This window comes from Peromyscus maniculatus, chromosome 1, assembly GCF_049852395.1.
Source record: "Peromyscus maniculatus bairdii isolate BWxNUB_F1_BW_parent chromosome 1, HU_Pman_BW_mat_3.1, whole genome shotgun sequence".
Taxonomy (NCBI): domain Eukaryota; kingdom Metazoa; phylum Chordata; class Mammalia; order Rodentia; family Cricetidae; genus Peromyscus; species Peromyscus maniculatus.
The window spans coordinates 206,578,342-206,591,703 of record NC_134852.1 but is presented as its reverse complement, the minus strand read 5'-3'; the positions used below and the strand labels follow the sequence as shown (position 1 = coordinate 206,591,703).

Sequence of the window (13,362 nt, the reverse complement as noted above, 5' to 3'; positions counted from 1 at the left end):
CTTTGGCTCCCTCTAGTCTGTGTCTAGACAGGTGATATTCTGTGCTCAGCATCACTTCTAGGGGAGGGCATGAGTCTGCCATATTTCCAAGATCGAACATTTACTTATAATGTTCTCAATAGTGAGAGCCTGGTAGAAAGATGAATAGGGGCCTGTCTTAGTTAGGGTTTCTATTGGTGTGCTAAAACACTGGGACCAAAAGCAACTTGGGGAGAAAAAGGTTTATTTGACTTATAACTCTCAGGTCACACTCTGTGGTAGTTTGAATGTAATCGGCCAATATAATCTCACGGGGAGTGGCACTATTAGGAGGTGTGGCTTTGTTGGAGTGGGTATGGCCTTGTTGGAGGAAGTGTGTCACAGTGCCCGCCCCCAAAATTGAAATGGTAGTTGCAAGTTGAGTGCCTCTTCTTTTCCAATTCTGTGGACTGAATCGAAGGACTCATACATGCTAGGCAAGTCTGCCACTGGGCTCCCCGATTCTTCTTCTTCTTCTTCTTCTTCTTCTTCTTCTTCTTCTTCTTCTTCTTCTTCTTCTTCTTCTTCTTCTTCTTCTTCTTCTTCTTCTTTTTAACTTTTACTTTGAGATAGGGCTTGACAAGTTGACTAAGTTGGTCTTGAACTTCCAATCTTCCTGGCTCAAGCTCCAAGTAGCTGGTATTACAAGCAAGCACTACATCCTCCAGGTCTTCTAATGGATCTTCTCATTTACAATGGAGAATTTGGGAGTCAGTTCCCTTCTTCATCAGGATGGAAAGCATCACTGTCATGGCGGGCTGGAGGAGGGAAGGGGGAGAGAGGGCCTTTGTACACTTTTCCCTTGAACTCGCTACCCCTGTCTTTGTCTCAGAGTTGCTGGAACTAGAGCTCAGTCACCATCGTACCCAGCCTTATCTGTGTTCCTTCATTCAACAAACTGGTGAGTGTGGTAAATTTAACTGGATTCCGGGGATTGCTAGGGAGACGCAACTTATAAAACTTGTATTCTAGGTGGAGTGGTAAAGCAACCGGGAAACAGGGTAAGAATAAATAGTGTCCTGGTTAGTTTTATGTCAACTCGACACAAGTTAGAGACATCAGAGAGGAAGGCGGGAGCCTCAGTTAAATGCCTCTGTAAGATCTGGCTGTAGGTAAGCCTGTAGGGCATTTTCTAATTAGTGATTGATGGGGAATCACTGTGGGTGGTGCCTTCCCTGGCCTAGTGGTCCTGGATTCTAATAAGAAAGCATGCTGAGCAAGCCATGGAGAGCAAGCTAGTAATCAGCATCTCTCCATGGCTTCTGCATCAGCCCCTGCCTCCAGGATCCTGCCCTGCTTGAGTTCCTGTCCTGACTTCCTTCAGTGAAGAGCTGTGATGTGGAAGCATAAGCCGAATAAAACCTTTCCTCCTGAGGTTTGGTCACGGTATTTCATAACTGCGTGGTAATCCTAAGTCAAACATCTAAAGGAACTGATAGGTACTTAAAGCGGAAGAACCAGTGTCAGGAGAGGAAGGAAAGCTGCCACTAGGAGAGAGTCAGGAAAGGCTGCAAAGAGAAAGTGACTCCTTCCTGAGGACTAGCATCTGCCCTGTACCTTGGAATAAAAGCATCCCGAGGCACCAGTGCCTAGCTCAGATGAGGCAGCCAGAGTACCAGCAGCTTCCTAAGGGTCAGAGATGGGAGACCAGGAGGTAGAGAGGGCCTTGCTGGTCCTGCCCCAGAGAACCCAAACCCTACCCTAGCTGACTAACTCTTGTCCCTGCTTGGGGTAACCTCTATCATCAGGCCCTCCAGCTCTCTCTGCCAGTGGCTATTGGGGGGCGGGTACAGATGAAGGAATTGCAACTGCTGTGTCTTTGGCCTCAGGGAAGATAGAGTCTCTCAGGACCACATGCAGTGTTTGACATCACAGACTACAGTCCCAGTCTTAGGTCAGGGCTTGGGAGTATGTGGAGGGCACAGGGCAGATGAAAGGAATTTAACCTTGACAGAGGCTGGGGATTAGCAGGAGAAAAGGAGTTGGGGGAGGCATTCTCTATGTATTTAACAGAACTCATGAGCTGAAAGGGACCAGAGAACAACCCTAATAAACTTATCTAGGGTCAGAGAACAGAACAGCCACTAGATAGACATAGAGGCCAGAAAATGGTGGCACACACACCTTTAATCCTAGCATTCTGAAGGCAGAGATCCATCTGGACCTCTGTTAGTTCAAAGCCACATTGGAAACAGCCAGGCATGGTGACACACGCCTTTAATCCCAGGAAGTGATGGCAGGAAGCAGAAAGGTATATAAGGTGTGAGGACCAGGAACTAGAGCCTGGTTAAGCTTTTAGGCTTTTAGCATCAATTCAGCTGAGATCCATTTGAATGAGGACTCAGAGGCTTCCAGTTTGAGGAAACAGGATCGGCTGAGAAGTTGGCGAGGTGAGGTTAGCTGTGGCTGGTTCTGTCTCTCTGATCTTTCAGCGTTCACCCCAATACCTGGCTCTGGGTTTGTTTTTATTAATAAAACCTAACGATTCTTGCTACACTAACTTTCATTTGTTTGTTTAGACAGGGTCTCTTATAGCCCAGGTTGGCTTTAAACTCGCTATGTTGCTTAGGATGACCTTGAACTTCTGATCCTCCTCCCTCTGCCTCCTAAGTGTGGAGATCACTGGGGTGTGCTACCATGATTGTGGTATGATTAACATTATAGGAGTGGTTAAATTAAGTGAACGCTGGTGAGCAGGTGAAACTCCATCCTAAAGGCACCAGGAAGCTACCAGATGTTTCAGGACCCTGCAGGAAGGAAAGGGCTAATGAGGTGAATGGATCTCAAATAGGGAAACACAGATGACTCAAATAGTTGAGAAAGGGTTCAACACCTTTAGCCATTAGAGAAATGCAAATCAAAACTACGTTGAGAGTCTATCTCATCCCAGTCAGAACGGATGTCATCAAGAAATGAGACAACAACAAATGTTGGTGAGGATGTGGGAAGAGGAGCAGCCTCCCCCACCACCACCTCCACCACCACCTCCCCCCCCACCACCTCCACCACCTCCACCACCTCCTCCCCCCCCACCTCCACCTCCTCCCCCCCCACCCCACCACCTCCTCCCCCACCACCTCCTCCCCCACCACCTCCTCCCCCCCCCACCTCCACCTCCTCCCCCCCCACCACCTCCACCTCCTCCCCCCCCACCTCCACCTCCTCCCCCCCCACCCCACCACCTCCTCCCCCACCACCTCCTCCCCCACCACCTCCTCCCCCACCACCTCCTCCCCCACCACCTCCTCCCCCCCACCACCTCCACCTCCTCCCCCCCCACCTCCACCTCCTCCCCCCCCACCCCACCACCTCCTCCCCCACCACCTCCTCCCCCACCACCTCCTCCCCCCCCCACCTCCTCCCCCCCCCCACCTCCACCTCCCCCACCACCTCCACCTCCTCCACCACCACCTCCCCCACCACCTCCACCTCCTCCACCACCACCTCCTCCCCCACCCACCACCACCACCACCTCCCCCACCACCTCCCCCACCTCCACCACCACCACCTCCACCTCCACCCCCACCCCCCCACCACCACCACCTCCACCACCACCACCTCCTCCCCCACCCACCACCACCACCACCACCTCCACCACCTCCCCCACCACCTCCACCACCACCACCTCCACCACCACCTCCCCCACCACCACCTCCCCCACCACCACCTCCTCCACCACCACCTCCCCGACCACCACCACCACCACCACCACCTCCCCCACCACCACCTCCCCCACCACCACCTCCTCCACCACCTCCTCCACCACCTCCTCCACCACCACCACCACCACCACCACCACCCCCACCTCCCCCACCTCCACCACCACCACCACCACCACCTCCTCCACCCCCACCTCCACCACCACCACCTCCACCACCACCTCCACCACCACCACCACCACCACCTCCCCCACCCACCACCACCACCACCTCCCCCACCCACCACCTCCATCACCACCTCCACCACCACCACCTCCACCACCACCACCACCACCACCTCCCCCACCCACCACCACCACCACCTCCCCCACCACCACCACCTCCACCACCACCACCACCACCACCACCACCACCACCACCACCACCACCTCCCCAGTTTTCTTTTGTTTTTTGTTTCTTTGGTTTTGAAGATAGGGTTTCTCTGTGTAGCCCTGGCTGTTCCGGAACTCGCTCTGTAGACCAGGCTAGCCTTGAACTCACAGAGATCCACCTGCCTCTGCCTCCTTAGTCACACACAGTTTTTATTTGTTTTTGTTCCTTTGATTGTTTGAGACACAGTCTAATTCTGTAGACTAAGCTGGCCTAAAACTCATAGAAATCCTCCTGCCTTAGTCTCCCGAGGCACAAGCCACCATACTCTACTAAGAGGGACCATTGTACATCACTAACAGGAATGCAAACTGGTGTAATCGCTGTGGGAACCAGTATGGATGTCCTCCTAAAAAAAAAAAATAGAACCAGAACTATCATTTGGCCCAGTTACACCACTCCTGGATAACCGGAAGGGTTCTAGGTCAGCATTCCCACCCACCCATGTTCATTGTCAACTGAGATATGGAGCCAGCTGAGATATGCACCAGCAGATGAATGGATAAAGAAAACATGGAACATAAATACAATGGATTTCTATTCAGTAAAGGAAGAAATGATGACATGTGCAGGAAGATGGATAGAACTGGAGATAATTAAGTTCAGCAAATAAACCATTCAGAAAGACAGATAATGTGTACTTTTCCTCATATGGAAAACCTAGGTGTGTGTGTGTGTGTGTGTGTGTGTGTGTGTGTGTGTGTGTGTGTGCGCAGAACATGAAAGTAGGACTAAAAGAGAGGAAAAGGCCTAAAGAGATGGGCAAGAGGGGTTAAATGGATTTACATGTCATGAAAGGAGAAGGGGCTATTGTAGCAGGAATCTTCAAAGTTCTTATTAATAAAATCAAACCTGAGGCGAGTTATTGGGCTGAATGCTGGTAGATCAGAGAGACAGAACAAACCACAGCTATCTCACCTGGTCAACTTCTCAGCTGGTCTTGTTTCCTCAGGCCAACCTGAGGAAAGCCTCTGAGTCCTCATCCAGAATGAATCTCAGCTGAACTGTGCTGCTCAAAAGCCTGAAGCTTAACCAGCCAAATGCTTCTAGTTCCTGGTCCTCACGCCTTACATACCTTTCTGCTTTCTACCACCACTCCCTGGGATTAAAGGCTCACTTTCTGGGATTAAAGGTGTGATGAGTCACCATGCCTGTCTGTATCCTTGAACAGATGGATTTCTGCCTCTGGAATGCTAGGATTAAAGGCGTGTGCTATCACTGCCTAACTAGTGGTTTTTCTGTTCTCTGACCCCAAATAAGTTTATTAAGGTACACAATATTTTGGGGAACACAATATCACCACAGGCTATTGAGGAGGAAGGGGATTCACAGAGGGGACAGGAAAGCGGGAACGTGCAAGAGCAGTTATATACCATGTATATATACTTATATACATGTATATATACTTATACATGTATATATACTTATAAGTATATATACCATGTATATATACTTATACATATACATATATACATATATATATATATATATATATGAGAAAATGTCACAGTGAATCCCATTTCTTTGTATGATAACCAAACAATTAATTTTAAGAGAGAGAGAAAGAGAAACAGGAGCTAGGAAGAGCTGGAAGTCATCTGGTTTACAGGAAAATGTCATGCCCCGTGGAGACACATCACCTCTGAGTCAAAGTGGCACTTGGAATGTTCTGGGCAGCGTCTCACACCCTAGGTCTGAGGGAAGAAATTCTCTGGGGGTGGATCCCGGCTCCTAAGGAGATGCTGGGAACAGTTTCATCCCTGGCTTGGCTTGCTTCTATACCCAGAGGGCAGGATGCCCAGGTTGTGTAGAAAATGGTGAGGCCCTGTGCCTGCACCCTCTGCAATCAAGAGAGGAGGCCCCTGCCCATGTTCACCCCTTCCAGACCCCCAGCAGCGGTGGGTTGGTGCTCAGTCACCCTTGCCCTGGTGTGGGGGACGGGAGCCCCAGTCTCACAAAGAGGTCCTGTGCCCGTCTGTACTCCCAGCCATGTCCAGGGACAGTGGCGTTTGATTACTGGTTTCTGTTGCTGAGTGTTGACAGGCACCTGCTTCAGGATCCACGAGAGCCAAACCTAATATCCATTAGCACAGGAACCGTTGTGAGCATTTAGTGTGGTCAGCTCTCCGTATAAGGCACAGAGCTCAAAGCCAAATTAGATACTCCCTTCCGGAAACCACGCCAACACAGGTTTTCGATTTTCTCTTTAAATCACTGATAGCAGTGTCTCAATATAGGTATCAGAGTGTCTCCGACCTCCAGTCATGCAGCTCTTGCTGGGGCTCGGCTTCCCAGGAAGATTTCTTAACTACATAAATAAACGTATTTCTGAAAAGTTATTGGGATTAGCCGACAGTAGTGTGTGTGTGTGTGTGTGTGTGTGTGTGTGTGTGTGTGTGTGTGTGTGTGTGTACATGTGGGTGCACGTTCATGTAGTGGGTGTGTTTGTAGGTGCTGGTGCATGCACGTGCATGGGTGGGTGGTCAGAAGTCAGCCTCACACATCATTCCTCAGGCAACCATCTACCCCGTGTTTTGAGGCAGGATCTCACTAGGACCTGGTGCTTGCTGGTTAGAGTAGGCTTGGTTGGCCAGAGAATTCCAGAGCTTCTCCTGACTTACCTCCCCGAAACTGTACTGGGATTACAGACCACCACACATCTTTTACATGGATCCTGGGGATTGAACTCAGGTCCCCAAACTGTGTGGCAAGCACCTCACTGATTGAACTATCTCCTTGGCCCCTTCAGGGGGTTTTTGGTTTGTTTGTTTGTTTTTAAATGTAATTCTTTTAGGTCTGGGGATTTGGCTTGGTTGACAAATTTCTTACCACTCAAGCATAAGGACCTGAGTTTGGATCTCCAGCGCCCACACAGAAGCCGGATGTGGTCCCCGATGACTGCTATCCCAGCCTAGTCAAACGGTTGAGTAGCAGGTCAGTGAAAGAGCCAGATGTGTGGAGAATGAGAATGATCCTCCTACCATCAGATAAGCCCCCATTTTCGTTTTCCAAATGCATCTGGAGAACAATTCAAGTGGTCTGGAGAGAACAGGATGGGAGGTAAACTTTTCTCGCTGCTTCCATCCACTCCCATGCCTCTCCTCCCAGTTCCTGCTGTTAGCGGTTTCCTATACAGTGCCCTCCAGAAAATACTTAATGCATTTATCAACATTATAAATGTATGAGGTACTTCCTATTCTTAAAAGGCTCTTCCAGAGTGGTTCTCTCTGCGTTGATAATGTAGCTTTATGCTTTTTTGTCCTGTCATGACTGAAATGTAGGAAGAACCCACTTTCTGGGGCTGCCTGCTGCCTCAGACCAGCTGAGACTCAGCAGTTGGCTTCTTTACCTCCTTCTGGCCTCAGCCTTTCTCACTGTGAAAGTCATCATTTTCAGGGCTCAGTGATGGGGACCTGAAAGGGGCTGGCCTCACATCAGCTCTGGTTCTTGGAGCATTGCCCTCACCCCTACGTGTGGGGGAGGGGCTGCCAGCTCTAAATAGATGTCACGGAATGGCCTGCCAATAGCTGTCCCTCAGAGTGACACTTGCAGTTTTCCAGCTACAGAAAGGAGAGTATCGAGTCCCCTGACGGGAGATGACAGGGTCACACCCAACCCTCAGCAGTCCAGACTCTAAGACTGACTCCATCTGTCCCTGGCTTAGAGAGGTCCCTGATGATAAATGGGCCCAGTTACCCTCCCTTTTTGTCACTGGTCTCCGATTTTAACACCCGTGTGACCCCAGCATTTGGGCATGGGGTCATAGCAAAGGTCTTCAGCATCTTCTGGGTCCAGACGGTAGCCCGGTTATTGCCAGCAGAGCTATGCCCTGCCCTATGAAGAAGTCAGAGCAAGGAATCAGACCTTGGCTGGAGCAGACTGGTGCAGCGGAGACAGCAGAGGTGGCCTGGGATGCACGGTGGAGAGCGTCAGCTACAATGCTGGACCTTACAGGTAACCATCTACTCGGCTGTTCCAACTTCACTCTCACTTAGCCGATAAGGACAAGTGAGGTTCAGAGAGGTAAGCCAGGTTGCCATGAGCAACAGAAGGGATGGCCGGCCTACCCTGGGGGTGGGGTGGGGATGGGCCTCCCTAAACCATACGTGTCCTCAGGGCTCTGTGGCACATCAAGCTAGAATTCTGGGTGAGGGACTGGGACACAGAGGCCCGGGCCGTGCCTGGGAACCAGTTCAGAGAGGCTGTGTCCTTCCAAGCAACCTGAGATTCACACTGCTGCTCTCTCTGTTCAGGTCTCACTGTGAAGGCCTTACACTGTCCTTGCCAAGCCTGGAGCTTCTGGGTTAGCCATCCAGTCTCTCTGCTGGAAAAAGTCATATGCAGAGCAGGTGGCCTTGACGGAAGGGAACAGAAGCCTATCCATGCCATGTTCCAGCGGAGCTCTGGCCTGAGCTGGCCCTCCAGCCAGCCACATGCAGCCACTTGAGGGTCCCAGAAAAAGGAAGCAGGAAGACCACCCAGGTAACAGCACAGGAAGCAGAAGTGAGCTCACTGTGCAGGTGGCAGAATCGTGGACACATACTTGCTTGAAGCCACAAAGTTTTGGGGTGTTTTAATGAAGCAGTTGATACTGAAACAGGGGAAATGGCCTTAGTGATACTCAGTAAATGAAAGCATCCACAGAAGGAAGCCCAGTCCAGAATGCTGTGGTGATGTATTGTGTCTCTCAATATATTGTGCCCCCTAATAAAGTTTATCTGAGACATCAGAGAAATAGGACAAGCCACAGACAACCTCACCTCATTTGACACCTCAGTCTCCAAAGAGACCCACACCTATATGCCTTTCTGTTCTGCCATCTCATTTCCTCTCTCCACCCAGCTACATCACTTCCTGTCTCTCTATACAGACCTCCAGACCTTTATGGTTAACTAGTGTTGGAATTTAAGGCATGTGCCACCATGCCTGGCTCTGTTCCCAGTGTGGCCTTGAACTCAGAGAGATCCAGATGGATCTCTGCCTCCCGAGTGATAGGATTAAAGGCGTGTGCTACCACTGCCTGACCTCTATGTTTATTACAATGGCTGGCTTTTTCCTCTGATCCTCAGATAAACTTTATTGGGGTGCACAAAGGAAATATCACCACAGAATGCTGTTCTCTTTGTCAAGTAAACCTTCCTGGGTGGTGCCTCTCACTCACCCTTCCCAATCTCATCACTCTTCTCTGTCCAGTCCTATGCTGTGGAATAATCCTTCTGTACACTGTGTGAATAGATGTAGCTATGATTGGTTCAATAAACAAGATGACTGGCCAATAGCTGAGCAGGATAAAATTAGGTGGGAAAGCCAAACTGAGAATGATGGGATGAGGAAGGGCAGAGTCAGTGGAGGGAAATGCAGCTCAATGCAGAGGAAGCAGGAGATGAATGTGCCATGCTAATAAAGGTACCGCCACATGGCAGAGCATAAATAAGGAATATGGGTTAACTTAAAATGTAAGAGTTAGTTAATAATAAGCCTGAGCTACTGGCCAAGCATTTGTAATTAATATAAGCCTCAGTGTGTTTATTTGAGAGCTGCTATGGGACAGAAAACTCTGCCTACAGTCCTGTTTAAAAAAAAAAATGTCTGTATGTGTTATGCATAATGAGGGAAGGGAGCATGTGTCAGAGTGTGTCTGTAGACATTAGAGGACAACTTTGTAGAGTAGATTCTCTCCTTCCACTTTTATATGGGTCCAGGGATTGAACTAAGATCACCAAGTGAATGTGGCAAGCACCTTTCCATACTGAGTCATCCCACAGCCCCTCGGCCACCATTAATAACCACACATGTCTATTTCCAGAGACCTAGTATCGGGTTCCCTGGAGCCAAGGCTGAGGAACCTGAGTCCTCTCTGCTGCTGTACGGCTTCCACTAGAGTCTGGCAGGTGCTGTAGCTGCCTCCTTCTCATCCCAAGCCACTTGGAGGTAGAGAACCTCATAGCCGAAGCGCCTGGTTCAAACCCTAGTTCTACCACGTGTTTGCTGTGTGGGTTTGGACACTCAAGCCACTTCTCTGAGCCTTTTATTTCCTTATCTCTAAAAGGAGAATTACATGCTGGGCAGAGTGGTAAAGCCCTGTGACCCCAGCACTTTGGAAGCTGATGCAGGAGGATTTCAAGTTTGAGGCAGCTTGGGCTACATAGTGAGTTCAAAACCTCTCTCTCTCTCTCTCTCTCTCTCTCTCTCTCTCTCTCTCTCTCTCTCTCTCAATATATATACAGTCTCAGAAAACAAACTGAGGAGGAATCACCCAACCCTATGAAGGTGAATAAAAACCCATTTGTGCAAAAACAAACACACTGCCTAGTATATATGTGTCGGCACATGTCAACATATTGTCCTTTTCTTACCTACAAACAGATGTAGTTAGAGTTTTCCTGCCTTGCCCACAGTAAGGACAAATCTCTGTCACCCGCCAGTCCCACAGCCACTCAGACCCAACCAAGTAAACATAGAGACTTATATTGCTTTCAAACTGTATGGCCGTGGCAGGCTTCTTGCTAACTGTTCTTATAGCTTAAATAAATCCATTTACGTGAATCTATACCTTGCCACGTGGCACGTGGCTTACCGGCGTCTTCACATGCTGCTTGTCATGGTGGTGGCTGGCAGTGTCTCTCTCTGCCTCCCTGTCTCCTTAATTCTCCTCTCTGTTAGTCCCGCCTATACTTCCTGTCTGGCTACTGGCCAGTGTTTTATTTATTGACCAATCAGAGCAATTTGACATACAGACCATCCCACAGCAAACAGAGTGAGCAACTTCGGGCTCCAATGAATGATTACACCACTCACCTCTAAAACCTTCCCACAGGTCAAGTGTGGACCTAAAATCCAAGCTTCAGCCATTGCTTTTTGCCGAGCTCTCAGGCTGCAGGACTGAGAAAAGGATGGTGTGTCAAGGCCAACTTCGGAGTTTCGAGACCTGGGCTGCAGTCTCAGCTCCTCCTCCTGCTGTCTGGGAGGCCTTGGAGGACCTGCCTGTGTGCTGTGCAGTGGGTTCTGTCCTGCCCTGTCCTTTGGAAGAGCTGCTAAGAAGTTCCAGGGACCCATGGACACAAACAGGTTTTGTCACCAGCCGAATGTCAAATAAGTGCCTCTCTATGATGACATCATTGATGGTCTCTTCAGTGGTACCTGGAGAAACCAAACTCAATTTAGAATCCAGTTCTAGAGTCACCTCAGTCACATTTCATGTATGCACTTGCTGTATGTGGCTGGTGGCTAGCACACAGGCAGACTGAGTGTGTCCGTCATCACAGAAAGGTCTAGCAGCCACATTGCACCAGGGGTTTTCCAGTGGGAAATGAAAGGGAGAGATGAAGGCAGAGGAAACCTGAGCAGGGAAGAGGGGTGGCGTGGACTGTCTGTCTTGCTTTTGCAGACCTTGCTTAGAAAAATAGACTCAGGGGGCCCCCTTGCAGTTTGCGGGCATCCCAGGCATGTTCTTAGAAAACAGCCATTTCTCACCACTAGATCAGGGAGTCTCAGGCTGGCTCCAACAGACAGGACCACTGCAGCTGGTAGGCAGGCGGACTACTGCATACTGCTCCATTGGCCTGGCTGCTGGTGGACAGCGTGGCCTCTAGAGTTGACAGAGCACTCCTGTACACATTGCAACATAAGCTGAGAGGGCATGGCAGGGAACAGTCACCACAGTGCCAAGGTGATGGTGCCTCAGAGTGGTGCCAAGGGATCAATTAGTTAGTCATGAGTTGCCTCCTGCTGAGGCTCCCTGAGTCCCAGATCCTCTCTAGACTCCAGGCCAAGACATTAAGAAACCAGCTCTCTCAGAGTCCCCAAGACCAGCTAGTATAGCCTGCCCATCAGACTGTGAAGCAGGGGTTCACAGAGCAAAGAGAGCCCTCTCCAAGAGGCCACCCTCTCTAAGAGGCCTACTGAGAGGTCACCCCAGATAATCGATTTTTTCTGACTTGTTCCATCAAATGCCCCCCATGCCTACCCCTATAGACACAAGCCACATTCATATATGTGAAGATATGTGACTCATATACAGCAGACACACACATAGACATGCCTACCAAGATAGAGAGAGATATGCAGGCATTAAAGAGTCAAGGTAGATGACTTTTGTGGGGCTGAACTAGAATTTATCCCATACCCTGACCCAAGGACATTGAAAGGTTAAATGTGTGTTCCTGGATATAAACAATCCCCAGGAGACTTCCTGGATCCCAGTGACTAAAACTAAACACCCTGAAGTCAGGACCAGGAGACCCTAAATTTGAACACATTGTGGGAGGGTGGCCCTGCTAGACACATGCTTCAGCTTATATTCAGCCAGTACCGTTTTTCCACTGGACAATGAGAATATTAGGGGCCAGCAACTGCTCTTGTATCTTCCAGGCTTCCTGGGATGATTCTTGCCCCATTTTCTTTATCTCCTTCAATATCACAACAGCCCCATCTTTCTCATGGGACTTTCAAGTCTCTCCCCATTCCCTGGAGCGGGTAGGCAGCATCGCAAATGACCAATGAAAAGTCAGGGTTCTGGGTGCAGCAGTTGGTAGAACGCTTTCCTAGGATGCATGACAGCCTGCTTTGAGTCCCAGCACAGTGGTACAGTACAGTGGCATGGTGGTTCACACCCACAGTCCTAATACCTGAAAGGTAAAGGCAGAAGGATCAAGAGTTCAGAGTCACCCTCAGCTAACATTTGGGGTCAGCCTGGGCTACATGAGAGCCTACCTCCAAACACTAATCTGAAACAGCAAAAGTTATTCTCTCTAGAACTAGTGTGCCCCATGGCTTGGAGCAGCACCAGGAGGCTAAGGCTGGGTGGGAGTTCCTAGAAGGACCTTGAGATGTTATGGGTCCACGGCTGGCTGGTTTTCCTTCCTTCCCTGCCCCAGGGTCAGATCTGTACTCTACTTTGCTCTTAGGAACTTCAGCTGGTGACTCTGAAAAAGCCAGGTTTTTTCATGGACCAGATTTTTAGAGTAATCTCCAAAAATGACATCTTCTCACAGGGTCTATAGATGACCCAGACTACAGTCATGCTGTCATCCCAAGGCTGTCATGATCATCAAAAGCCATCCCCAAACCCAGTGTGAATTTAAAGAAAGTCACTCATCTCTGAAACTACAGGAAATATCTGTGGGTCAATTCCAAGTGAAACACTCCCTGCTTTGTGTCCCTTTAGGTCAAGAAGATGATTTAGTAAGTGATGATTGATCATTTTCAATCACACTATTTATTTATTTATTTATTTATTTATTTATTTATTTATTTA

The 13,362-nt window shown here is 49.4% G+C and overlaps 1 long non-coding RNA gene across 3 annotated transcripts; it reads right to left on the bottom strand.

Moving 5' to 3' along the window:
* Positions 1 to 206: 206 nt before the first annotated feature.
* On the bottom strand, positions 207 to 11,679 carry LOC143271178 (uncharacterized). 3 transcript variants are annotated; one of them, XR_013048390.1, is made up of 4 exons: positions 11,580 to 11,679; positions 10,905 to 11,246; positions 2,143 to 2,765; positions 207 to 776 (listed from the first exon to the last, which is right to left on the bottom strand). It is a non-coding gene; the product is annotated as an uncharacterized LOC143271178 (long non-coding RNA). The 3 variants fall into 3 exon arrangements; XR_013048392.1 differs by lacking the exons at positions 10,905 to 11,246; positions 11,580 to 11,679 and adding an exon at positions 10,660 to 10,746; XR_013048391.1 differs by lacking the exons at positions 2,143 to 2,765; positions 10,905 to 11,246; positions 11,580 to 11,679 and adding an exon at positions 10,660 to 10,869.
* Positions 11,680 to 13,362: the final 1,683 nt, after the last annotated feature.